The sequence below is a fragment of the Phacochoerus africanus genome, chromosome 1, assembly GCF_016906955.1.
Source record: "Phacochoerus africanus isolate WHEZ1 chromosome 1, ROS_Pafr_v1, whole genome shotgun sequence".
Lineage (NCBI taxonomy): Eukaryota > Metazoa > Chordata > Mammalia > Artiodactyla > Suidae > Phacochoerus > Phacochoerus africanus.
In genome coordinates, this window is record NC_062544.1 from 128,908,846 (window position 1) to 128,935,248 (window position 26,403).

General features: G+C 38.2%; 1 long non-coding RNA gene across 1 annotated transcript in view; it reads right to left on the reverse strand.

The window, feature by feature from the left end:
* The window catches only part of LOC125126477 (uncharacterized), a 45,433-nt gene extending 36,531 nt beyond the window's left edge, over window positions 1-8,902 (reverse strand). The window contains exon 1 of the long non-coding RNA XR_007134644.1: window positions 8,807-8,902. This is a non-coding gene — a long non-coding RNA (uncharacterized LOC125126477). The remainder of the gene's footprint in view (window positions 1-8,806) is intronic.
* Between the last annotated feature and the right edge of the window lie 17,501 nt (window positions 8,903-26,403).

Consider the following 26,403-nt stretch of genomic DNA (forward strand, 5'->3'; position numbering starts at 1 on the left):
TCAAGGATATTCATCTCAGAATTATTCCTAGTAGTGAAATATTACTAAAAAAATAAATACATGTCTCTCAACAGAAAACTGATTAAATTATGACATATTTATCACTGGAATGTTACGGAGCTATTACGATGGTGTTTTTTAAGAATTTTTAATTGAACAGGTCTGTGGTTATAATGTAACAATGAATAAAAAATAGCATTTATACTTTCATCTTCAGTAGGCACAGAAAAATTTCTTGAAGAAAATATATTATCAGTTACTTCTTGGGAAGTGAAAATACAGTTAATTTTTATTTTCTGCTTTATTTGTGTCTGAATTTTTGATTTTTCCAAAATGACAATAGGTTTTTATTTTAATTATAAAGAAGAATTAAAATACAACTATGACTCTGCATCTCAAAATTGAACAAAACGAGAAGCAGAATCATTTATCAAAAATCAACTTAACCAAGATCGTTCCTGTCTGGGTCTGCTACATGTAACATTATTACTGTTTTGCTGCCAAATCCAGCATTAATTCTCTCATTAATAACTTGATGAATATGAAATGAGTTATAAACCAATTATACAAAGCTCATTACCATCTAATAGAAATAAAGTAACAATAATACAGAAATATATCTATTTGTGCAATAACATCCTAGATGATCTGTCAAAACTGCCTGGAAAAAGAGCTCCCATCATTTAAATGTACCAAATCAAGAAACCTCACCAGAAAGTTAGTCACTTCATCATCGAGTAATACTATTTCTTGGTTGGTTAAGTACCAAATGATCATTAAACTTATTGAGTAAAGACTGGTTTTACCTAAAGGGGTCTGAAAATTCAGTAAGTCAAGAACACAAAAATAATGACATTTTCGTAGGCCAGAATCAGATTGAGGGCCTCAGTAAAGAGTGACATAACCTTGGAAAGCATGACAGTCTGTTGATATGGTTGAGTCCAGAATAAAATAATAGTGTTATTATAATTCATTCTAGATTTAATTCACTATGAAACCCCAGAAAATTCCTTTAAAATGAACTTAAAGCATGCCTAAAGATTTATTTACAAAATATACCCTCTAGCAATATTAATATCAATAAAAATAGAAAATTTACCTAACAGTTGATTTTTAAAATAAAAATTATGAGAGTTCCCATCGTGGCACAGTGGTTAATGAATCCAACTAGGAACCATGAGGTTTCAGATTCAATCCCTGGCCTTGCTCAGTGGGTTAAGGATCCGGCCTTGCCGTGAGCTATGGTGTAGATCACAGATGAGGCTCAGATCCTGCATTGCTGTGGCTCTGGCGTAGGCCAGCAGCAACAGTTCTGATTAGACCCCTAGCCTGGGAACCTCCATATGCCGTGGGAGTGGCCCTAGAAAAGGCAAAAAGACAAAAATAAATAAATAAATAAAATATAAATTATGATTTTATTTAACAAAATTTTATGCTGTGATTAAAAAATGTATTTTCAAGGAATAGTATGTGAAATGCAAAAACGCAAACAACTTAAATAAAAATAGCTGTCAGATTGATATCTTTATACATCTATAATATACATGTATATGGAGGTATAATCTTACTCTTTTTCTATCCATGTAAATTCATATGTATTCACATAAAAGCAAAATTTTGCTCCCAAACATCATCTCTAGGCAATAGTAACATAATTTTATTTTCTTCCTTTTTATTTATTCTTGTTTCCAAATTACCTGCAACAAAAAGATGAGCTTAAAATCTTGGCAGTCTTCTAATCCATGAACCCATTAAATAAACTATATCAATAATGAGAACATACTTTAATATGAATTACACCATTGTAACTGAGGCTAAATCTCTGTAAATTTGAAATACGTATTTACACAAGTGGGGACAAAAGCTATTTTAAAACTACTGAACAGTTTTTCTATTAGTGATAGGATATCACTCTTCCATAGAGAGGAAGAAGCATATCAGCCCTTCAAAGAGACTTTTCATCATGCAAAGGCAAACCATACCGGAATGGCCAGGAGTGAAATGAGATTAGGAGAAATTAAATTGTTTTGTATGACTTTGAAAGAGTTTGTTTCATTCTGTGTTTAATTGTCCCTTTGAGGTTTTGTTTTACTGAGAGGTAAGTACAGAACATGGAGGAAGGAGTAGTGAGAGAGCAAAGTCTCTCTCTCCTAGCGGGATGGAACAAGGGTGAAGGGCTGGTTATTCAGAGCCTTGAGGACATCTAGATTCCAAGTATGTGGAGCACAAAGGCATTCTAAGTGTGGGAGATGATCAGAAAATTCCCTGTGACACCTTGGCTTTCCACCTTCCAGAGCTTCCAATCTACTCTGAAACCTAAGACATATAATAACTCCTTGTCAAGGAGTATTAATGACTAAGGTTTCAGAGGCCTGATATTATAGAAATAACCTGGAGGATTAATAGTCACTTAAATTTAGAGGACAGGGCATAAAAATGTTTGTGCCTCTTTTCTTCACCATCTGACATTATCTCCTATATAAGCTAGGGATGTGTTTAGCTGCAGGTAAGAGAAAACCCAATTAAGAGTGGCTTAAGCAGGATAGACATATAGTATTCCACAGAGTAACAAGGAAGCTGCTGACACTGATTTAGTTATTCAGTGATGTGACCAGAAACTCAAGTCTCTTCCTTTTTTCCACTTTGTTATCCATAGGATGCTGGAGTTTTGTCCTTGAATTTGCTGCCTCATAATTAAATTACAAGATGGCTGCCAGATCCTGACATTATATTTCCATCTAGAGAATAAAAGGTAAAGAGCCAGGTGCACTTGTGTCTTTTAGTTAAGAGCAAAAACTTTCCCAGAACTTCCATCCTTACCACAAGCAACTTTCTATTAGATCTGTCACCTGGACACCCCTGGCTTAAAGAATGACCGAGGAAGTGAGTAATTCATCTTTTTGCAACCCTTTAGGGAGGTGAGTCAGGGATAGTGGGCTTTGAAGTGACTCTTTATAGCTAAAAAGTCTCTCAACCTTCTCCCTGTGGTTTTCACATTTACATGACAATTTTTCCATCATTTCTGCTTTTTGCTTTGGTTGCTCTCCAAAATTGTTACAGAATGTCTCTATTTTTCTACATTGTTTGATAGGTCCAGGCAAATAAATACATGAACTTTGCTAACTTGGAATCTTTAAACACAATGACACATTTACTGATAGTTTTGTAAATCAGAAAATGAACAAGGGCAAAGCCCCAGACAAGATAACATCAAAAACATTTCTTTCTGCTATGGTTATGGGAGGATCAGAGGGTGGAGCACTGCCCAATTACAACAGTACAGCCAATATTATCTTTTCTCTGCCTCTCTTGTTTTATTTACTTCAGGATACTAAGAGGACACAGCTGCTAGAGAGATGACTCCTGTGCTGGAAACAAGGACTAGTCTATGCTCAGTGTTGCTCAAGTTCTCTCATTATTGTCCCCCAAGAAACTTTTTAGATATTTTTTTTCCTAATTGCCTCTCCCATAAAATCATAAGAGACAAACATGGTGACTATCTGTTTATGCATATTATACATATTTTTTACACCCCTCCAACTGTGAACCAATTTTTTCTCCCTTGAACAAAATGATAATATTGTTCCCACTGAGAATGTATGTCAATAACATAAATAATTCTTCTTAGGAGAGGTGAATGGAGGGAATTAAGGAAACTATCAGAATTGGAACCAACTCTTTGGATGATGAATAGAACTTTACATGAAATGATAGAAGGAAAAGCATTAGATGTATGGAAATGCAGGAATAAAGATGAAGAGGTAAATTAATGTTAGAAGTAACTCAGCTAGTATCACAGGTTTAAATGGGCAATAAAGATGCAGAACTCTCAGATTACGCACTTGGGGATCTCAGTGCCAGGCTTAAAAGGGTAAACTGTAACAAATGGAGAATTCATTAAAGGGAAAGGAATCATTCAGCAATTGCAGTTTGGTTGATGGCTTCCAATTTGACTGTTCTCCACACCTTTGTTTGTTGTTTTTTGTTTGTTTGTTTGTTTGTTTGCTTTTTCAAAAAAAGTGCTCCCAAGTTAGAATAAGAGAGTCTACTTTAATGATCTTTGGAGTTCCTGTTGTGGCGCAGTGGTTAATGAACCTGACTAGGAACCATGAGGTTGCGGGTTTGATCCCTGGCCTTGCTCAGTGGGTTAAGGATCTGGTGTTGCTGTGAGCTGTGGTGTGGGTCGCAGATGCGGCTAGGATCCCGTGTTGCTGTGGCTCTGGCGCAGGCCGGTAGCTACAGCTCCAATTAGACCCCTAGACTGGGAACCTCCATATGCCGTGGGAGTGGCTCTGGAAAAGGCAAAAAGACAAAAAAAAAGAGTAAGAGAGTCTACCTTAATGATCTTTACTAGTGCAGACAAGCATCTAATTTCCTACTGAATAAGAACAGCTTAATTTATGCAGATAAACAATGGCTGGGCACCTACCAAAGCAGCACTTGAAGACCTAAGAGTGTTGTGGAAAAAGACTGAGTCAGGAAAAGCCTGTGTGAATTATCAAATGCTAACCTCTCCCTTCTAGGAAAACAACTAGAAGTTTGGACATGAATAAAATTTGCTTTGTGTTGTACTTTTGTCCCCTAATGGTCTCAATTATTTTTGCTGACACAAGTACAAAAGAGGTTAGAGAGGATTGGCACCATGTCGGTGAGAAGACCAACCCATTTATGCTAATGCCCTGGAGAAATACACCCAAGTCATCCACCATGTGAAAGCAATCTTTCTCTTACCTCCAAGGTCAGTAAGACCTTAAAAACAAACTAAAACCCTATTGCATGAGTGCAAATACACTAGGGTCATATTATAAGTTAACCAACATTTCAGACAAAATTATGTAATAAAAATGAATGTGAAACTCATAAATAGCTCTTTCATTTGCTTTCTCTAGTATTATTTCATCCCGCTTAGGTCAACTCCCACTTTGAGAAACACACACTCACAGAATAGGATAATTTCAAGAGATGGGCATTAAAAATAAAAGTGATGTCTGTCTTGGGAGGTGTCAATTAACACATTATAGATAGATAAATTCCTTTGTCTTTGAGACATTAGATCAATAAATCAAAAAAGAGGAAATCTAGGCATTTTCCCCTCACTAAATTTATGACTCTGGCTGTTAGAAAGAAAATTAGAGATTATACAAGAGTATCGATTGATCCTTTTTTACTTCAGTGAGGGAAAAAAATCTATACCATGCAAAACTCAAAGGCATCCAACTCTTTTCTGAGGGGAAACCATTACATGAGATGCACTATCTTTTTACCCCCTGACCAGAATGCAAGACTTATAAATACACGTACAAGTTAACATTTCTTAAGTTTAAAAGGGGATTTCCTAAACTCAGTTTGAATCTCGGAGTGGGTCCCAGACAGAGGGTCTTAGAAGAAAAACTGGTGTCATCCTAATCAAGTCTGTAATTTAGGTAATGTATCAAAGTAGTGTTTTATTTTGATAAATGTATTTAGTCAAGTATGATGTTACCATTTTAGGGGAAACTGAATGAAAGATATGTATGAACCAATGTATTATCATTTCAACTTTTTCTGTAAATGTAAGGAGTTTCCGTTGTAGCACAGCAGAAATGAATTCGACTAGGAACCATGAGGTTGAAGCTTTGATCCCTGGACTTGCTCAGTGGGTTAAGGATCTGGCATTGCTGTGGCTGTGGTGTAGGCCTGCAGGTGTAACTCTGATTTGACCCCTAACCCCCTGGCCTGGGAATCTCCATATGCTACAAGTGTGGCCCTAAAAAGCAAAGCAAAAAAAAAAAAAAAAAGTATGCCCAAGTTAAAAAAAAAAAAAGATTTCTTTCCAGTTTACCATCCCTTGAGAATTTGCTCAGTATTCTGCAGAGAAAACTAGATGAGGAAATAGCGGTACAGAGAAGTTAACGTACTTGCCAAGTACAAAAAACTACTAAGTGAAGGGACTTGACATGTGTACCCACATTATTGGCTCCACAGTGTGTAGTCCTAAGACACTAACTTATCATAGAACATATTCTACTATGGAGATGCTTAGGTTCAGATTCTCTTGTGCCTTCTTCACTTGTAGTACTCGTGAGAGTGCCAAGTTGGTGCTGAACACACGCAGGCAGACTGAACCAATGCACAGCAGCCCCCTCTAAAGACTGGGGTACTGAATTGAATATCTGCCCATCTATTTCTCAGCCTCCCCAGCCCTGCAGGGGATGAGAACTGACATTCACCAAGGCCCTCCTATGTTCTAGTCCATTGTGTTATGTTAGACTCTCATTCAAGTCTCAAAACCACCCTATAGGGTGCATCAGAACATTTCCTTTTTCCACCCAGAGAAATCAGAATACATAGAAAGAGAAGTTAACTTCCCCAAATCATATAGCTAATCAGAAGGGCATCCAGGATCAGAACCCCAGGATTCCTGCTTTCAGAGATCAGCCTTTTTCCAACAGACTTGCAGGCTCCCAAATGAGATCATCACAGGGTCTGTGTTTTCTCAGAGAAGTGGTTCTTTCCTCAAATACCATCTCAGGAGGTCATCTCCTGAGTTCCCCACATTACCTATGCCCCATTTACTTGCTATCCTGTTCATCTGCTTTATTCTTCATTGTATTAATATTTCGCATAATACATTGTTTGTTTACCTTCTGCCCTGAATCAAACTGGTAAGTTCTAAGAGGGCAGGGAATTGTCTGTCTCAGCCACACTGCATTCCAGAGCCTAGAATAACACCTGATGCAGAGTACTACTCAAAAAAATACTGCTGAATAAGTCAATGGACATGGAGGAGATTCCAATAAGAACTTGTTACTATCCTTGCTATGATCAGTACTCTTTTTATTGGTTAGGTAACTCAGTTGACAAAGGATTATTTCAAAAGATAAAACTGATGGGAAATTGAGTGAACGATGTTGGTTTCAATCAGATCAAAGCACAAATTTCAAGCAAATTAGGAGACCAAACATTCGTGACAAGGATGTTCTCCAAACACAGATCAGTCAGCACCACTGAATTTCCCAACACAGCCCCAGTTTTCATTGCTTTTAAATCCCTCTAAGTTCAGAAATAGCCCTCTGCTGCTGATCATAAATATTCTTAATTCATCTCTCATTTTTCTATCAGGAAACAATTGACCTTGGGTTTTTTTTTTTTATCATTTTATTTACGTGTTCCCTGCAAGGCTGGGAACATTGAATTTCCTAAGAGATGATGTTAATAAGATCAATAAACCACAGCTAGCATGTATCTAAGTGCCATTTCTTCACCCTTAACCTGAGGCACCTGGTGCTGCAGGCAGACAGCCTCTGCTGAGATCCACCCAGCACCAGCAATTCTGAAGATGGCAGGAAGGCACCTTTGCTTATAAATTTTGAGTGAGCTCAAGCATTTTGATGACCGAGATAAGCCAAATACAACGCAACAGAGAACTCAGTGGGGAGTCTGGAAGCCTGGAAGCCTGGAAGCCTGGAGTCCTCAAGTAATATTTGAAAGCTATCTCTCAACATAGTCCACACTAGGGGCAGAATAGGTGGAAGGGAAGCCAGGGGCAGGGCTCAGGCAAAAGGTTAGTTCCTTTGTTGGAATCCTGTTCTGAGTGATGGGGGTAAATCAGAACAAACAATTTCCCAGGGGGGTCTTACCTTACATCTGCTTTCAGAAGTTTCTAGTTCTGTTGTATCCAATGCAAGCAGTGGAAGGAAGCCAGAGAGCTCACTGCTTAATGGCAGAGCTCCTTGGGCCTTGAGGAGAGGTTATTTGGACAATACAAATGTGGTATCATTTCCTGTGGTCTCCAGACTCCAGTGCACCCAGGCAAGCAGGCTTGCTATCCTGCAAACACACGGGCCAGAGCAGTTCCCCCTGTTCAACCCCCCACGGGATATGCCCTAGGTCACTACCACACAAAGCATTCAGTCTGACTCACTGGCAAAATTCAGTGAGGTGTCCCCTCAAAACACTGGCCTGGGAGCAATGACTAGCCCCTCCCACCCGAGCCCTTATCACTCCACTCATTTGTGGTTCCAATTCAGAAGTTCAGTAGATTCAGCTGGAGGGCTCTGGGGAACTGTGGATTCCCTGCTTCACTTCAGACCTACTGGTGAAGAGAAGGGGCCAGGGAGAGTTTTAATTAGAGTAGGAGAGTCCATGTTTTTAAACACTCCCAAAGGATCTTCATAGGCCTCTCAGCTAACATAGGCCTAAGAACCATTTCTCCAAAATTCCAGTGGTTTTCAAACAAGAATGCATGTTATCTGAGTTATTTGAGAAGATTTTTAATAAACACTGATGCCTGCCTTTCACTCTAGATTAGGGTTTCTGTATGGTGGAGGCTGACCTGGGCCCCTACCCAGTGATGGCCAAACATTCTCCCCTTAAGCAAAAAGTTTTCCAGACATTGCTACATGTCACCTGAGAGACAAAATCCCCTGCCCTTCCTCCCCATGGTGGTATGACTGGTCATCTTATGTTTTCTAGCTCATTTTCATGTGAAATCTTTTCTTATTTCATTTTCCTTGCATCTTTCTATGCCCTTATAATTGCTGGTCGCTTTGCTTGATAAGATATGCTATCTTCGGTATATATGGGCACATGTGTTTTAGGAAAATATCATGTCCATATCTTTAGCTCAAGGCAGATGTCCCATGTATCTTACATAACATGTTCATGGCCAAGATTTGTATTTGCATTGACTAAAGAAATAATTCACAAAAAGCAATGGACAACTGTTAATACATTGCAAATGAAATTAGCAATTTTTTTAAAAAGCAAATTAAAAGGACCCAGAACATTTTTTTTTTTCTCTTCCAGTTTGGCAAAATGGACTCACTCAGTAAGTGTGGTCTCCAGTGTCTTGTGAGTGTTTACAATGTGCCAGGGAGGGAGTAGCACAGACAGGATTGTTGCCATGATGTTGCTTATTCTCTAGAAGGGGAGAGACAAACAGTATGCAGAATTACACACCAAGCAAGCTAATTTTACAGTCTTAGGTGCCATTAAAGAAACAAAAATGGGTGACATGGGTGGAGAACATGGAGCAGCAGTAGGCTACTGTAGAGGATTAGAAAGGGACACAGTGGAAGTGACATTTGAATATAAAACTGGTGCTGTGACACTCTGCTGGTGACATGAAAATTGGTCTAGCCTTTTAGGAAGGTAATTGGTCAATATAGATCAGGGGTTATAAAATGTTCATTTGATCCAATCATTTAATAAATAGGAGACATCTCTGAAAATGTGCTACATCAACACCACCTCTGGGACAGTAGGCCAAGGAAATTTCCAAAACACTGTGAAATAACCCAATACTGTAAAAACTTCATATTTTTTTTACAAAGCTATAAGCTACTGAACTGTCAACAGATGGGGATGGTTGGATGAATTCTGATAGATCTACAGAAATGTGGAGAATGCTTACCATATAATGTAAAAAATTATGTAATATGTAGAATGCATAAATACAGTCTAAAAAATATGTTACTAATGTTTCTATACCCATTGATTTTATCTAAGCCTAGACAGGTAAGAAAAGATGGAAAGTTAATTCAACAAAATAAAACAATGATTGTATAGGAGGTGGGTTTTTTTAGTTTTTTTTTTCCTTCTTTTTTAAGTTTTCTGATTCACTTTTCAAACAGATTTCTAAGAAAGTGCTTCAGACTTTTGATCTTGCCTTTTGCACCAGGGATATGAGCAAAAAGGAAAGACTATGTGAACATACAGTGAGAAGGGGGCCATCTGCAAGTCAAAGAGGCCTCAGGAAAAAGAAAAAATCTGGTAACAATGTGATCTTGGACTTCAGCCTCTAGAACTGTGAGAAAATCAACTTCTGTGGGTTAGGTACCTAGTCTGTGGAATTATTTTTTAAAGCAGCTCTAGCTAACTAACACCTCCATATTGCTGTTCTAATATGATTACCATTAGCAGTGTGCTTATCTTTCTCTTTCACTAGCTAATTTGCTGATAGAGCAGAGGGCTCTGTCTTATTTGCCTTTGGAGCTAACTTCAGTGTCTTTTACAGTTCCTTGCACATTGTAGTCATTCAATAAATGTTGGCCAAAATGAATTTTCTGAACTTTTTCCCTTAACATATCTGGGGATATAATATCTACAGAATGTTAATAAGCAAGGTCAAAGAATGTGACCTTCCAGTCATAAGCTGATTAGATTCTGGGGATGTAATGTCCACTATGATCATTATAGTCAATAATGCTGTATTATAAACTTCAAAGTTTCTGAGAGAGTACATCTCAAATGCTCTCACTACAACAAAAGAAACGACAATTATGAGAAGGAAGGGTTAGAAGTGTCAGCCTACTTTGTAGTGGTAATCATTTTGCAATATATAAATGTATCAAATCAATATGCTGTATTCCTTAAACTTATACAATGTTATATGTCAACACTATGTCAATGAAGCTGGAGGGGAAAAAAGAAATCTAAACAAGCAGAAAAACTAATTAAGAAAAAGTCAGCTCAAAGGGGAAATTAATATGTTGTAAAAACAACAACAAATAATCAGGTGGTAGATATCCTCTATAAAATATGTGCATGATCAGGAGTTATTTCTATTCCAAAATAAGCACAAGTTATGCCTCAAGAACTAGACAGTTGTGATAGCCATTAAAATTTTTGTAGTAAGTTTCAGGAGTATCAAAATGTCTTCCTAATGTCTATATTAGCACCAGTGATGTAGTTGCAAAGGGATAATTTGGCATATAATTTGCTATAATTTTAATATACTGAAAACACACTTTTGAGCAAGTTCTGAATTCTGACATAAACTTTCCTATAGTACTATTTTTCAATAATATATATAATTTATTATGTATTATATATAACTTTATATTTTCCAAATGTGTAGCTCAGTTCAGAAAATAGCCTTTTATCTCTGTATTTTAAAATATTTTAGATCCTTGCATTTTGAAGTTTGGTCCCTGAATCAAAAGCTTTCTAATCACCTGGAGATTTGATGGAAATGAAGAATTTCAGACTCCACCCTGACCAACTAAATCACAACTTGCTTTTTAAGGACATCTCCAAATGATTGGTATGCTTATTAAAATTTGAGAAGCACCCCACTCTGGAATGTGGGCTCTCAAGATTAATTGACATGTTCAACCTTTCTATCTTTTCTGTTTGTCTGAAGAGATGAAAGGATTAGAATTTTGCATAGTTAGAACAGCACCATTGTAAAATTCTTCATGGTCTTTGTTTCATTTTTAGACAAAGGGAAGGACAATCAGGCAGAGTCATTTTGAATTTAAGAACTATATCTAGCTTAGTCTTTCTGGATTTATCTGTAACCTGGAGACAGTGTCCTAGATAGGGGAATGGATGGTATAAAAAAATCCAGTGTCTTTCAGATAAATCACAAAGTCAACAAAGAAATAGGTGAAAGTACAAATAAAAAACTCTTGAGAATCTTCCTAAAATGACTTAAAGCCAACCTAAATATGACAGTCCAATTTTAAAACAACAGGGAAATCTCGAGTTTCAAGGGTAACAGTGAAGGTGATTGCTGGAAGTTACTTTTCTTGAATCTGACATTGGTCAAAAGCCTTTTAAAGAAGGTTTTGTGTTTTGTGCTCTAATAGTAATTGTAAATAGATATTCAAATGGATATGAACAAACCTCTCTATGACATATAAAGCCAAAATAATGACCCCTCCTTTTCTCCTACCTCCAGGCACTGATTTCACAGAAGAATTCAATTGTATTTATGGCTCATGAACAAACATAATGGTAAAAATGCTATGTGGGTATAAACACATTTCTTCCCAGGGGCTCAAACTGCATTCTAGACATTATCTCATTAATTGCTCCCTTAAATCTTTCTCATTGATTTTTATATTTTTTGAACCAACAAATTCACTATTGTTTGCATATGAAAGAAAGAGTTCACTTCAGTTAGAAATTGAGATCTTAAGCATTTTTATAACTGCGATGTTATATTTCAATTGACAAGGAGCTGCTGGAGTAGCTTCAAAAGAGAAAAAAAAAAAAACAAACCAAAGTGACCTAACAGTATTATTTATTTATTTATGTATGAACTAGCCAAAAGTTCTGAGGATGTCTTGGGAAGACTGTATCAGGAATGCAAATATTTGACTAATGTCCTTTGGCTGTATCCACCAGGAAAGATGTGTCTGAAGATTAGAGATGTGCAAATGTCTCGTTTTGAAAAGGAAAAACAAAACACTAGTATACATTATTAAATAAGCTATTCAACACAATAACGCAGTGATCACTAGGGGCCAGTAGGGATTTGCCAAGAGCAAGGTCATTCCAAACCAGCCACATTCCTGATTTTGACAGAAGTACCAGTCTGGTAAAAGAAGGGAATGCAGAGGTGCCATACAATTCAATTAAAAATAATCTATTCATTGAGCATGTCCCACATGCCAGAAACTGTGGGAAGCACTTTATATCTTATTTAAGCTTTTGAAACCTATGAGAAAGTATTATCACTGACAATTTACGTATAAGGAAGAAGAGGCCACAGTCATATTGGTAGTTCCCAAAGATAACATTCCCAATCAGAATCATCTAGCACTTCGTCCACAATTTCTGTGACAGTATTTCTGTTTGCAAGAAAATATATCCAAACAAACTAAGATGATAAGAGTAAGGCATAAACCACAGTGAGATACTGTCTCACACCCATTAGGATTGCTACTATAAAAAAAACCAGGACGTTCCCAAGTGGCACAGAGGGTTAAGGATCCTGTGTTGCTGCAGCTGTGGCACATATTGAAACTGTAGCTTAGGTTGCATCCCTGGCCCAGGAACTTCCACATGCCCTGGGTGTGTGGTCAACCGCACCCCCCCCCGCCGCCCCCGCCGCTAAAAGAAAACAAATGTTGGCAAGGATGTAGGGAAAAGACTCTTGTCATTGCTGATGGGTATGTAAAATGATATAGCTACTATTGAGAACAATATAACGTTCCTTAAAAAATTAAAAATGTAATTACTACATGATTCAGCAATTCCATTTCTGAGAATATATCCAGAAGAATTGAAAGCAGGGGTTCAAAGAGACTGTACACCTAAAAATGACTAAGACGGTATTTTATGATGATTTTATGTTCTGTTTTTTTTTTTTTTAATTACAATAAAAAAAAGAGTGAGGAACATAAGAATGAAAAACGCTGGCTAGAAATTCTAAAAATAGTTTTTGCTTGTCTCCATCAAGGTGACTGTGATACAACGGAAGAATAAAAATGACTAGGGTAATCGTTCTATTATTTACTAGCTATGGTTTATATGATATCATTTTTTTATATTATTCAGGCTCAACTATCACCTGCAAAAGAGGTTAATACTGTCTATCATTGTCCCCCTCTTGTAGGCTGTTTTAAAGATCCAAATAGCTGGAAGGGTTCTGTAAACCTCATTCACTTCCTCTGGTTTTATTACCATCTTTGCACGTCTGTCTTCTTAGTCTAGATTTCGACTCTCATACCCCTCTTCGAGTCATGCATTCAACTGACTCTACTTTGATGTCTCAGGGATAACCTCAAATTTGAAATATCTCAAAATAAACTCATGATTCTCCCCTCAACCCCACTTCTCCTCCAAAGATTCTGGTCGTAGTGAACAGTGCGTTTCCCCACCAAGCTACCTTTCCTCCTTCTTCTGAATGATGCCCACATCTAATCAAAGAAGGCCTGTCTATTCTCTGGCTCACCTCTGCACCTACTATTTCTTGGAGTCTTTTCCTAGCCATGCTGCAGGGATCAGCTTCCATTCAAAGAGCTCCAAGAAGCCTTAATTTATATCTCCAAACCCCTACCGGGTATGCCTACAATGTGCTCCCATTATTAATAAATGCATTTATCATTGTATTTTTCACAGTGTATAGGAATTAGTTGTCAGAAAACCTCATTAACCTGAAAGCCCAGAGGAAATGATATAAGCTATGCTCATTTCACCACTTGGTCGCCTGAGCCTTCTGTTGGCCTGCAGTATACCATGCACAGGAATGTGAATTGTGAAGTTGTGAACAAAACCAGTATGATCCCTGCCTGTATGGAGCCTGCCATCTAGATGTGAGACAGACAAGGGAAAGTGAAACAAAAAATTCTGAAACAGATAAATGCTATGGTGATAATGCATAGTAAAATATATAGATATGGAATGATACCTGAGACGTGTATTAAAATACTCCAAAGGTTGGAGGTGGGCGGTAGCAGGTCCATCAAACAAACATGTCAAATATTGATAATTCTGGAATTTAAAAAGGTCACCTAGGAGTTCCTGCTGTGGCACAGTGGGTTAAGAATCCTACTGCAGCAGCTCGGGTTGTTATGGAGGTGTGGATTTCGATCCCCGGCCCAGTGCAGTGGGTTAAAGGATTTGGTGTTGCTGTATCTGTGGCTCGGATTCAATCCCTGGCCCAGGAACTTCCCTATGCTGCAAGTTAGGCCATAAAAATAAAATAAGATATAGTTCACCTAACATGTGAAGAGAATGAATTAGAAGTGTACAAAAATGTAAGTAGAAAAATTACTCCTGTGGTCTTTGTGGGAAATCATGGTGGCTTGGACTGAGGGAAGCAGCATATATTAAATTGGGTTGAATGAAGCAATAAAAAATATGTTTTACACTTACATAATTATTTATGTATTTATTTATTATTATTTTTCTTTTTGTCTTTTTGCCTTTTCTAGGGCCACTCCCTCGGCATATGGAGGTTCCCAGGCTAGGGGTCCAGTCAGAGCTGTAGCCACTGGCCTATGCCAGAGCCACAGCAACGCAGGATCCGAGCCGCGTCTGTGACCTACACCACAGCTCATGGCAACGCCAGATCCTTAACCCGCTGAGCAAAGCCAGGGATCGAACCTGCAACCTCATGGTTCCTAGTCAGATTCGTTAACCACAGTGCCACGACAGGAAATCCACTTACATAATTTTTAAACAAATATAAGAAAATAGAATGTGTTCTTTTTGAAAACCACATTAACTTCCAAACAAAATCTACTAGGAAAAGGGCTCCTAGACTTAGGGATCCTAGAATTGCTAAGGTCATCCTCCGCCCAAAGAAATCTTACCTATTAGGCTGTCAAAGTACCTGGAATTCAACCATTATGAGTATTTGGACTTTTTGGTAAAACATGTTGTTGCTAGGAGCCCTTGGTTGATAATGACTGTGGTGATTGCCTTCTCAAATTATTAGACATGAGGCAAGTCATATCGAAGATCCTCCTCTTACATGATTTACCTACTAAGATGCTCTTCCTGGAACACACAAGAGTAAGGCTCCTTCATTGCCTGCATGGGATGTGTATGTATCTTAATCACATATAAAGCTTCAACATGATCTTCTGAAGACTTTATTTGACTCAAATTAAAATTTAATGTTCTTGGTTTGTCCTTTGTCCACTTCGTTCAGTGAAGAATTCAACTGAGTACTCTTAGCCTCATTTGGTTGGGTCTTTTTTAACGGTAACCACCTTGTGAAGTCAACCCCAGGACCTCGGCTACACTGGAAGCCTGGACAGGCACTGCTTCTCCCTCTGGGACAGGCACCGATTTGTGTCAGATTCATTTGGTGGAAGCAAACTTGGCCACTCTTCAAGAGGCCAGCCTGAAAATGTTTACTTTATTGAATTGTTGGTTCTGGGAAAGGTCTTCCTGCTTGCATTTTGCCGTAATTTTTTTTTTTTTTTTTTTTTTTTTTTGCTTTGTAGGGCCGAATGTGCAGCAAATGGAAGAACCCAGGCTGGGGGTCGAATCACAGCTACAGCTGCCAGCCTACACCACAGCAGCTTGGGATTCAAGCCACATCTGTGACCTATACCACAGCTCCTGGCAATGCCTGATCCTTAACCCACCAAGAGAGGCCAGGGGTCCAACCTGAATCCTCATGGATACTAGTAGGGTTTGTTACCTTGGAGCCACAATGGGGACTCCTTTGCTGTATTTTTACAAACCAGTTAGAGACCAAGTGGTAAAAAACACTATTTTTCCACCTGTAAATGAAATAAAGGATTCGAGTAATGGTCATCCTTGGAGAAAACTACTAGAAGAAAGGAACTAGATAAAACTACTAGATGACCAGGGGTCAGATTACAGAAACTCTGTGGAGGAAGGTGGTGTGAAGCCTGACGAGAAAGAGGAATATAGGGCAGCTGGAGGCAACTGTTCATGTGCAGGGAGGCCCAGGGTTGGGGGCAGAATGGTCTTGTGAGTCTTATAGATCTTGAACACAAAAAACAAACATTTACGTTGAATGATATGGACAACAAACACACCAACCCTGCAATGCCACCCCATGGAATTCTTTCTGGTTGAATAAAGGTAGAAAGAGCCCAGCTATCTGACCATGGGAGATCTGCTTTTAAATGGCATGAGACCCATACAAGGATCACACCGCAACCGTTAGACAAGAAAAATAGGCTTTACTTACTTACTTTAAATAATGCCCATTATTAATTTAAGAGAAAAAAATCAAGTTAACTAGCAGATTGCATGCTAAAATTCTACTTTTACATAAAATGGCTTATTTTCACATGGGACATTCTGAAAGAATTTATCCTGAAATACAACAGCTGTTGTCAGGGGGTAATGTTTCCTGTGTTCAATATTCTCTCTTATTTTTGGTTTTCTAAAATATATTCCTTGCATACGTTAGAAAAATTATACAATTGCTTATTGCGGCAAATTTACACATTTGAAGAAACCATGCATTGTAAGGAACAACAGAAAAGCTATGCTTTGGAAAATAAAGGAAAAAGTGGGTTCTAAGGTCAACTTTTTTTGAGGTATCAAAATATATAAAGCAAGGTTTCCCAAACCAGTTCCATGAAATGTTAAATTTTTTTTTAGAGGGGGAGGGGGTAAGCCTGTGCTCAAATAATATTAGAAAAACTGAGGAAAATAAGTTTAAATGATTTTCTTCACTGCAAAACTTCTCAGAACCTGAGAAAAAGAAATACTTTTTTATTATAGAAGCCTTTCCTCTCTCACATATGCATTACTCATTGGGACAGAGTTTGGGAACCCCAAGAGCATGAAATGACTAAAGGAGGTATTATGGGATGAGTTCATGTAGTCCTGTGAAGCAACATTTTTTTTTTTTACGATTCAGCTTCTTTTGTAAGATGAGAGCATTATAACCTGACTTTATATATTAATAGAAAGCAGAAAAATTCCATTTGTGTAAAGCCTTTCAATTTCTGAGGCAACTTTTTTTCATGCTACCTTAGGTGATGTTTCAAATGAAATATTTCTAAAGGTGCTTTGGATGTCTGAAGGTAACATGCGGTAAAAAATAATGTTTAATAACAGCTACAACACTAATGATATACTATCATCTAATCCAGAGGTCACTGAGGTATTTCTGGAAAGAGCTGGATAATTAATATTTTAGGTTTTAAGGGTGTGCAGTGTCTGTTGCAATTACTCAGCTCTTCTGCAGCAGCATGAAAGTACATAGCTGTATGTGATATGTAAAGTAGTCAGTGTGGCCATGTTTTATTTACAGTGAGTGGGCTAGATTTGGCCTATGGGCTGGAGTTTGCCAATCCCATATAATCCTCTTGGGAGACCCCAAGACTTGTTTTGGTCATCACACTCATGGGATTTGAGACTGTTCATATTTTCTGAGGAAGAGATTCCTTTATCAAGTCTATGTGTTGACTATGGAATAAAAGTACATTTGCTCAGTCATGCCCTTCGAAAGAAGGAAATGAGAGAGGGGAATCCCAAACAGTGATGAGAGACATGGGGACATGAACACTAATTTAGACCTAAGGAAATGAAACTAAGGGTGTTTTTCTGAATAAATTTAGGAGTGTTTGATAATTCATGCTAGTAATTTGGAGAAAGATGGCTGTCTCTAAGTATGTTTATTTTTAACATCATTACTTACTGTTTGTGAAGGGAAAGATACATAAAAATTGTTGCTCAGTTAATTAAAAGAAATAAGATCCTAGAGGGGGGGAAAAAAGGTACAGAATTTTGGAGAGGCACTTTAATCTGTGTTGACATGTACTAATATTTTAAGGGTTAGATTGAATTAATTAAATATAGCCTTTTCAGCCAATTAGTTAAAAACATTGAATCACTTTTTAAAGTTTCAACATGTTTAAGATTTTCACTTTATAAAAACTTAAGTGCAGACCCATAGCTTGTAAACACCTATCTTCAGGTTGAAGTTCCCTCCATTTCTACCCTGGTTCTTCCTTAGATGATACTTGATTTATGTGTTTCTGTGATAAAGCCAGCTGATGTGCTTGGTGAAAATTCCAGATGTTGGATGTGACAAATGAAATAACTATTTCACATCCACCAATGTATATAGTTTAAGCATACGTATCTGACATAAAAAGTTAAGCTATAGTACCCACTCTATTTCATTAACATGAATAAAATCACTCATATATATTGATTTTAAAGTGTTCAACATGCATCTGGCTACCGTATAAAACCTAACCACCCACTGTATTCTTCAGGGCACCTCTATACCCAGGCTGTGGCTTTTCAACACTCTTACCCATATCCCCACAGCAAACTGTGAGGCAGCCCATCCTGATTCTCCAGACACATCATGCTGTCTGACCTCTTTGTCTTCTTCCTGTCCTTTGCTTATCAAACTCTAAGCATCCTTCAGTTCAAACTCAAATATTTTCCCTAAGAAACCTTCATGGGTAACACGAGCCCAAAGTGATTGTTTTCTCATCTGAATTCCTAAAATATTTACCTCTTTCCACATTACAGGTAATCATTGTTGAGTTTTTTTCTGTTTTTATTAGATTCTGTACATGTTTAATGTATACAATCTGGGGAGTCTGAATAGATTCATAGTATTTGGGAACCATGCAATGATAATATCTATGTGGTAATACCATCACTATAGTCAAGGTAATATTTGTACCCATCACTTTTGTTTCTTTCTTTTTTTGGTTACTCCGCAGCATATGGAGTTCTCAGGCCAGGGATAGAATCCAAGCCACAGTTGCAGCAATGCCAGATCCTTAACCCACTGTGTCAGGCAGGGAATCAAACCCATGTGGCTGCCACTACAGAGACACAGTCGATCCCATTGTGCCACAGTTGGGACGCCTGTATCCATCACTTCTAAGATTTATTTGTGTCTTTGTGTGTGTGTGTACATGTGTATTCATGTGTGTGTGTGAGAGTGTACATAAGGTTTACACTCTTAATAGATTGTCAGGTTCACAATATTGTGCTGTTAATTGCAGGTACAATGTCATACAGCTGATCTCAAGAAATCATTCAGCTTGTATAACTGAAACTTAGATACTTTGAACAACAACCCCCCATGTTCCCCCTGCCCCCACCCAGATACTGACAACCAGCATTCTATTCTCTGCTTCAAGAAGTTAGATTATTTTAGATACCTTGTATAAGTGAAATCATACAGTATTCATTCTTCTCAGACTGGTTTATTTCTCTTAGCATAATGTCCTCCAGGTTCATTCGTGTTGTCGCCCATGGTAGAATTTCCTTCTTTATAAGGCTGAATAACATTCGATTGTAGGTATATACCATATTTACTTCATTGATTCTTCTGTTGATGGGCATTTGGGATGTTTCCCTATCTTGGCTATTGTGAATAATGTAGCAATGAACATGGGAGTGACATCTGACTTTTCATACAGTGTCTTACCTCTAAACTCCCAAAAGGAGGACCATCACTTTTAAAGTTTTATCCATAGGATCTATCATACTATCTGCATCTGGTGGTAATTTTCTTAATAATTATTTGTTGTCAAGACATCTGGATGAATGAATAGGTTATATAACCCAATGAGACTGTAAGGGCCCAAACTGGCAATCAATACATAATGACGTGATGGTTATGATTTATCAACTTGACTGGGCTAGGACATGCTGGTAAAGATTATTTCTGGGAGTGTTTGTGAGGGTGTTTCTGGAAGATAAGATTAGCTTTTGATTCAGTATAGTGAGTAAAGAGATATGCACTCACCAATGGAGACAGGCACCATCCAATCCACTGAGGGTCTGAATAGAACAAAAAGGCAAAGAAAGGGCAAATTCCCTGTTTCTCTTCTTGAGCTGGGATGTCCATCTTCTCCTGTCTGCAGACAACAGAGCTCCTGGCTCTCAATCTTTTAGACTCAGGGACTTACCAAGTTTAGAGGCCTGAGAACTGAGAGGCTGCTTTAAGTCCCAGAGTCTAAAAGCAGCCTCTCAGTTCTCAGGCCTCTACACTTGGACTGAACTCACCCCTAGCTTTCCTAGTTCTCCAGCTTACAGATGCCATGTTGTGGAATTTCTCTGCCTTGGTAAATGTATGAACCAATTTCTATAATAATTTTTTTGTACAAAGCCACAGCAGTTCAGGGACTTATTTTGAATCCAACAACATATAAAAAAGATCATACACCACGACCGAGTGGGATTCATCCCAGGTTCACAAGGATGGGTCAACATATCCAAATCAATCAATGTCATACACCACATTAACAAAAAGAAGTAAAAAACCACATGATCATCTCAATAGATGCAGAAAAAGCGTTTGACAAAGTCCAACATCTATTCATGATAAAAACTCTTACCAAAGTGGATATAGAGGAAACATACCTTAATACCTTAACATAATAAAAGCCATTTATGACAAGCCCACAGCCAATATACAATAGTCAATGGAGAAAAGCTGAAAGCCTTCCCACTAAAATCTGGAACAAGACAAGGATGCCCACTCTCACCACTTTTATTCAGCATAGTATTGGATGTCCTAGCCATAACAGTCAGACAAAATAAATAAAAAGTATCCAAAATGGAAGAGATGAGGTAAAATTGTCACTGTATGAAGATGACATGATACTATATATAAAAAACCCTAAGGAGGAGTTCCCGTCGTGGCACAGTGGTTAACGAATCGGACTAGGAACCATGAGGTTGCAGGTTCGGTCCCTGCCCTTGCTCAGTGGGTTGACGATCCGGCGTTGCCGTGAGCTTTGATGTAGGTTGCAGACGCGGCTCGGATCCCGTGTTGCTGTGGCTCTGGCTTAGGCCGGTGGCTGCAGCTCCGATTCGACCCCTAGCCTGGGAACCTCCATATGCCGCGGGAGCGGCCCAAGAAACAAGAAATAGCAACAACAACAACAACAACAAAGACAAAAAACAAAACAAAACAAAACAAAAAAAACCCTAAGGACTCCACACAAAAACTACTTGAATTGATCAACGAATTCAGCAAAGTAACAGCAAATATTAACATTCAGAAATCAGTGGCATTTCTGTACACTTACAATGAAATATCAGAAAAGGGAGTTCCCGTCGTGGCGCAGTGGTTGACGAATCCGACTAGGAACCATGAGGTTGCGGGTTCGGTCCCTGCCCTTGCTCAGTGGGTTAATGATCCGGCGTTGCCGTGAGCTGTGGTGTAGGTTGCAGACGCGGCTCGGATCCCGTGTTGCTGTGGCTCTGGCGTAGGCCGGTGGCTACAGCTCCGATTCAACCCCTAGCCTGGGAACCTCCATATGCCACGGGAGCGGCCCAAGAAATAGCAACAACAACAACAACAAAAAAGACAAAAGACAAAAAAAAAAAAAAGAAAAGGAATACAAAAATACAATACCTTTTAAAATCACACCGCAAAAAGTTAAATACATAGGAATAAATCTGACCAAGAACATGAAAGACTTATATGCTGAGAACTTAAAACATTAATCAAGGAAATTAAAGTGGATTCAAAAAATGGAAAGATATTCCACACTCCTGGTTTGGAAGGATTAATATCGTAAAAATGGCCATACTACCCAAAGCAATCTACAGGTTCAATGCAATCCCTATCAAATTATCCATGACATTTTTCACAGAACTAGAACAATATTTCTATAATAATTGATTCCTCTTTTATATGTTTTGCTTCTCTGGAGAAGTCTGACTAATGGTGATTTAGTTGATTTTAGTTGATTTTTAGTTGATTTTAGTTGATTTTATATTTATGATTTTAAATTCTAAAAATGATTTAAAGATATATACATTGGATCTCAGTGAAATAAAAATTCCAATCATAAAGTCCAAGATTTAGATGATCTATACTAAAAAAAAAAGATACATGGAACAAGAGTTTTTCAAAGTGATAAATAATCTAACACTTTATATTTATAGAGGACTAGAACATTTCCAAGAGAAAAATTATTAAAGATAAAGAAATTATACCAAAGTTTTGTGAGAACAATAATTTTAATATTTCAATTTTTTAAAAAAAGTTAAAATCTACATATAAAAATCATTTGGATTAGCTAAGCGCTTGTTCAGATAACTTAGGCAAGAAAAGTTGCTGGAGTTCCCAACGTGGCTCAGTGGTTAACAACACCGACTAGTATCCATGAAGACTCAGGTTTGATCTCTGGCCTTGCTTAGTGGGTTAAGGCTCTGGTGTTGCTGTGAGCTGTCGTGTAGGTCACAGATGTGGCTCAGATCCTGCGTTGCTATGGCTGTGGTGCAGGCTGGCAGCTACAGCTCCAATTCAACTCCTAGCCTGAGAATTTCCATATGCTGCGGATGTGGCCCTAAACAGACAAAAGACAAAAAAAAAAAAAAAAAAAAAGAAAAGTTGCCATCAAGGAGGAATTATGAGAGTGAGGAGGATGGCAGAAGTTAGGAGAACAAAGTATGCCATGGCCAATGGTTCATGCTAAACACTAATCATACTGTTTTCTATTTTTACTCTTACCAATGGTCTAAAAACTGTTACCTGGTTGAATATGGTAGAAGAAAAAACTATATTTGTAAACACAACACTGTGGTACAGGATTCTTCTTTTCCATAGGGAATTACTCTTTTTAACCAGGAGAATTAATTCCATCCCTAGGTTTTCATTTAATTTTACAATTGACCAGAGAATTTTTGAGCTTGTTTCCATTTCTTATTCCTTATCAAAATGGATTAAAGTATTAGAAAACAAGAAGTTTCATCCCGCACTAATAGAACTTGAAATAATTGACTGATTTTGCTTTTTGCTGAAGCCTCTTAAAGAACACACAATCATATCATGGTCTAACTTATGCCTCAGTTGTTTCCTATGACTATAAACCACCACATCTGTTCAACTTCTCACATAATAAGAGTTCTGTGCTGCACAAATGCATATGTAAAAATAAAAGCAACACGAATTAAATTAAAGCATGAATACAAATAAAGTTTGCAATATTATAGATAAGGTAGCTGAGATGACCTTAAATCGGCGACTTCTGTTTTGCTGTTCCAAGACTGTATGATAAGTACACAAAACCCATGTCCTCATTCCTGAAAAACAATCAAAATTAGAGCATTCTGCAGAGATAATATGAACCAGAATGGGAAATGCATGCTTGAGTTAACTGCCATTCTCCATCAAGACAGGAAGGCATAGTTTCTTAGATTTCCTGTTGTGGCTCAGTGGATTAAGAGCCTGACATTGTATTCATAAGGATACTGGTTTGATCCCTGGCCTTGCTCAGTGGGTTAAGGATCAAGTGTAGCTTCAAGGTACAGCATAGGTCACAGATGTGGCTTAAATCTTATATTGCTCTGGCTGCAGCTCCAATTCAGCCTCTGGCTAGGGAACTTTGACATGCCATACATATACCCCCCCCAAAAAAAAAGGCATAGTTTCTTAATATTTTTATCTTTTTATCTTTCCTAGGCTAACTGAAGTGCAGGCCCAGAAATGACTGGAAACTTTAATTTGTAGGCAGTTGGTGAGCTCTGCTTTGGTACATATTTCTCCCTCTTAATGTCTTTTTCTCCAAAGAATCAAAAGAGTAGAAAGTTAACAACCTGAGAAGGATAATGCCGTGATCTAGGGAAGGGCAGGCCAGCACAGTGATAATGAATAATTGAATAATTTATACACACCCTCCAAAGCTGAGCACAAGCTGCCCAAACTCCATCAGCATCAGTGTGAAGGCAGGTGTGAACCAAGGAAGGTATTCTGGAAAATTTGACTGGGTTTCTCTGGGAAAATTCTGATTAAAGAAATGATTAAGCATAGATTGGCCCATTTTATATTATCCCATAGGTCTCTTATATTGCTTTCATGTTTTTTCACTTGGTTTTCTATCTGCTGTCCTGATTATATCTGGAATCGAATATAAGGCACAAATGAACCTTTCCACAGAAGAGAAAACCATGTACTTGGAAAATAGACTTGTGGTTGCCAAGGGAGATGGGGAGGGAGAGGGGTGGTTGGGGAACTTGGGGTTAATAGATACAAACTATTACCTTGGGAATGGATTAGCAATGCGAGCCTGCCATGTAGCCCTGGGAACTATGTCTAGTCACTTATGATGGAACATGATAATGTGCGAAAATGGAGTGTGTACATGTACATGTAACTAGGTCACCATGCTGTACAGTAGAAAAAAATTGTATTAGGGAAATAACTATTTAAAAAAATAATAATAATTAAAAGAAATTATTAAGAGGGACTTCAGGGGTCAAAATGAAGCCTTTTGTTCTTTTTATTTTAAAAAATATCATCCCGTCATGGCTTAGTGGTTAACGAATCTGACTAGGAACCATGAGGTTGTGGGTTCAATCCCTGGCCTTGCTCAGTGGGTTGAGGATCTGGCGTTGCCATGAGCTGTGGTGTAGGTTGCAGACATGGCTCATATCCTGTGCTGCTGTGGCTCTGGTATAGACTGGCTGCTACAGCTCCGATTGGACCCCTAGCCTGGGAATCTCCATATGCCACGGGAGTGGCCCTAGAAAAGACAAAAAAAAAAAAAATCATCCAACTCAAACATTTTTAAAAGAAAATACATTAGCTATTAAATATGTATTTGTCTAGCTGAGCAGAAACTATAATTCTCTCTTAGTCTTCTAAATGCAGCTTTCTGGTAGGTTTAAATCACTAGGAGTTTCCATCGTGGATTGGTGATTAACTGAAGATGTAGGTCTGATCCCTGGACTCGCTCAGTGGGTTGGGATCCAACATTGCTGTGAGCTGTGGTGTAGGTTGCAGAAGCGGCTCTGATCCTGCATTGCTGTGGCTGTGGTGTAGGCCAGTGACTGCAACTCCAATTGGACCCCTAGCCTTGGAATCTCCATGTACCGCAGGTGTGGCCCTGAAAAGAAAAAAAAAAAAAAAAAAAAGATGCCACTAAATATAAGTGTAAGTTCCATTGAATGTTAATGAGTAAAACTGTCCAAATTGTCCTGAGGAGGTGGCACAAGGCTTGGTATAGAACATTGTTCTCATGTTCAATTGATACATTCATAGACTGCTGCATACATTCATGCAATATATGCACAAATAAGCTTTAAAGCTGAAAGGAACATTAGATAAAAATGATTTGGTCTAATTTCCCACACTTTGCAAAACTGAGGGCCAGAGACACTAAAAAATGTACACATAAAAACTTGTGCAGTATCAAAGAAGGAAAGGGAAAATGTGAAGTCAGGTTTTCTCCCATCAAGATTAATGCTCTTTTCCTACTTTCTGCATCCCAGTGAGGAGAATCTGAAAACGCCACTTTATGTACCAAATGTCTATATTGTGTCAAATCTTCAAAATTGCCTACATTCTCAAATAAATGACTTCCTTCACTTCTGGGCAGCGGATTCTGGTTTCAAATCACACTCTAACTCTCCAAAATCAAGGTCAGAATGTAAAGACCAAGGACTGCAGCTACACACAGGGAATTCTGAATCTCAAATCCAGAGTCTGGTTTTGTGTGTGTGTGTGTGTGTGTGTGTGTGTGTGTCTTTTTAGGATTGCACCCGCAGCAAATGGAAGTTCCCAGGGGAGGGGTCCAATTAGAGCTGGAGCCACCAGCCTACACCAGAGCCACAGCAATGCTGGATCCAAGCCATGTCTGTAACCTACACCACAGCTCACGGCAACATCAGATCTTTAACCCACTGAGCAAGACTAGGGGTGGAACCCTAGTCCTAATGGATGCCAGTTGGTTTTTTTAACTGCTGACCCATTATGGGAACTCCTCTTTTTTTATTTTGGCCATACCCACAGCATATGGATGTTCCTGGGCCAGGGATCAAACCCATGCCATAGCAGAAATAATGCCAGATCCTTAACCCACTGAACCACAAGAGAACTCCCGGAGTCTGTCTCTTTAACTGACTGTCTGAATCACTTCAACATTAGCACTGCTTGAAGTAATAGGAAAAGATTATATTTTATTTTCATTAGCATCACTATCAGAGTACCAGGGACATTATTTTATGGTTTCAGATGATGAGTTTTGTATTTTTTTCATTCATTCATTCATTCATTCAGCCTTTATTGTACATCTGGCACTGAGTGCAAGTAGGAAAAGCAGGTAAGAACACACACATGTAATGAAAAATTATAATCAAGTGAGAGAAGACTTTATAGTCCAGTGAGGGTTCCATGCGGGTAGTGTCCTTAAGTGCCAGGATTTGTAACAGGAAGAACTAGTGGGAGTGTAACCAGAACACAGATGTGTATGACATGTCAGG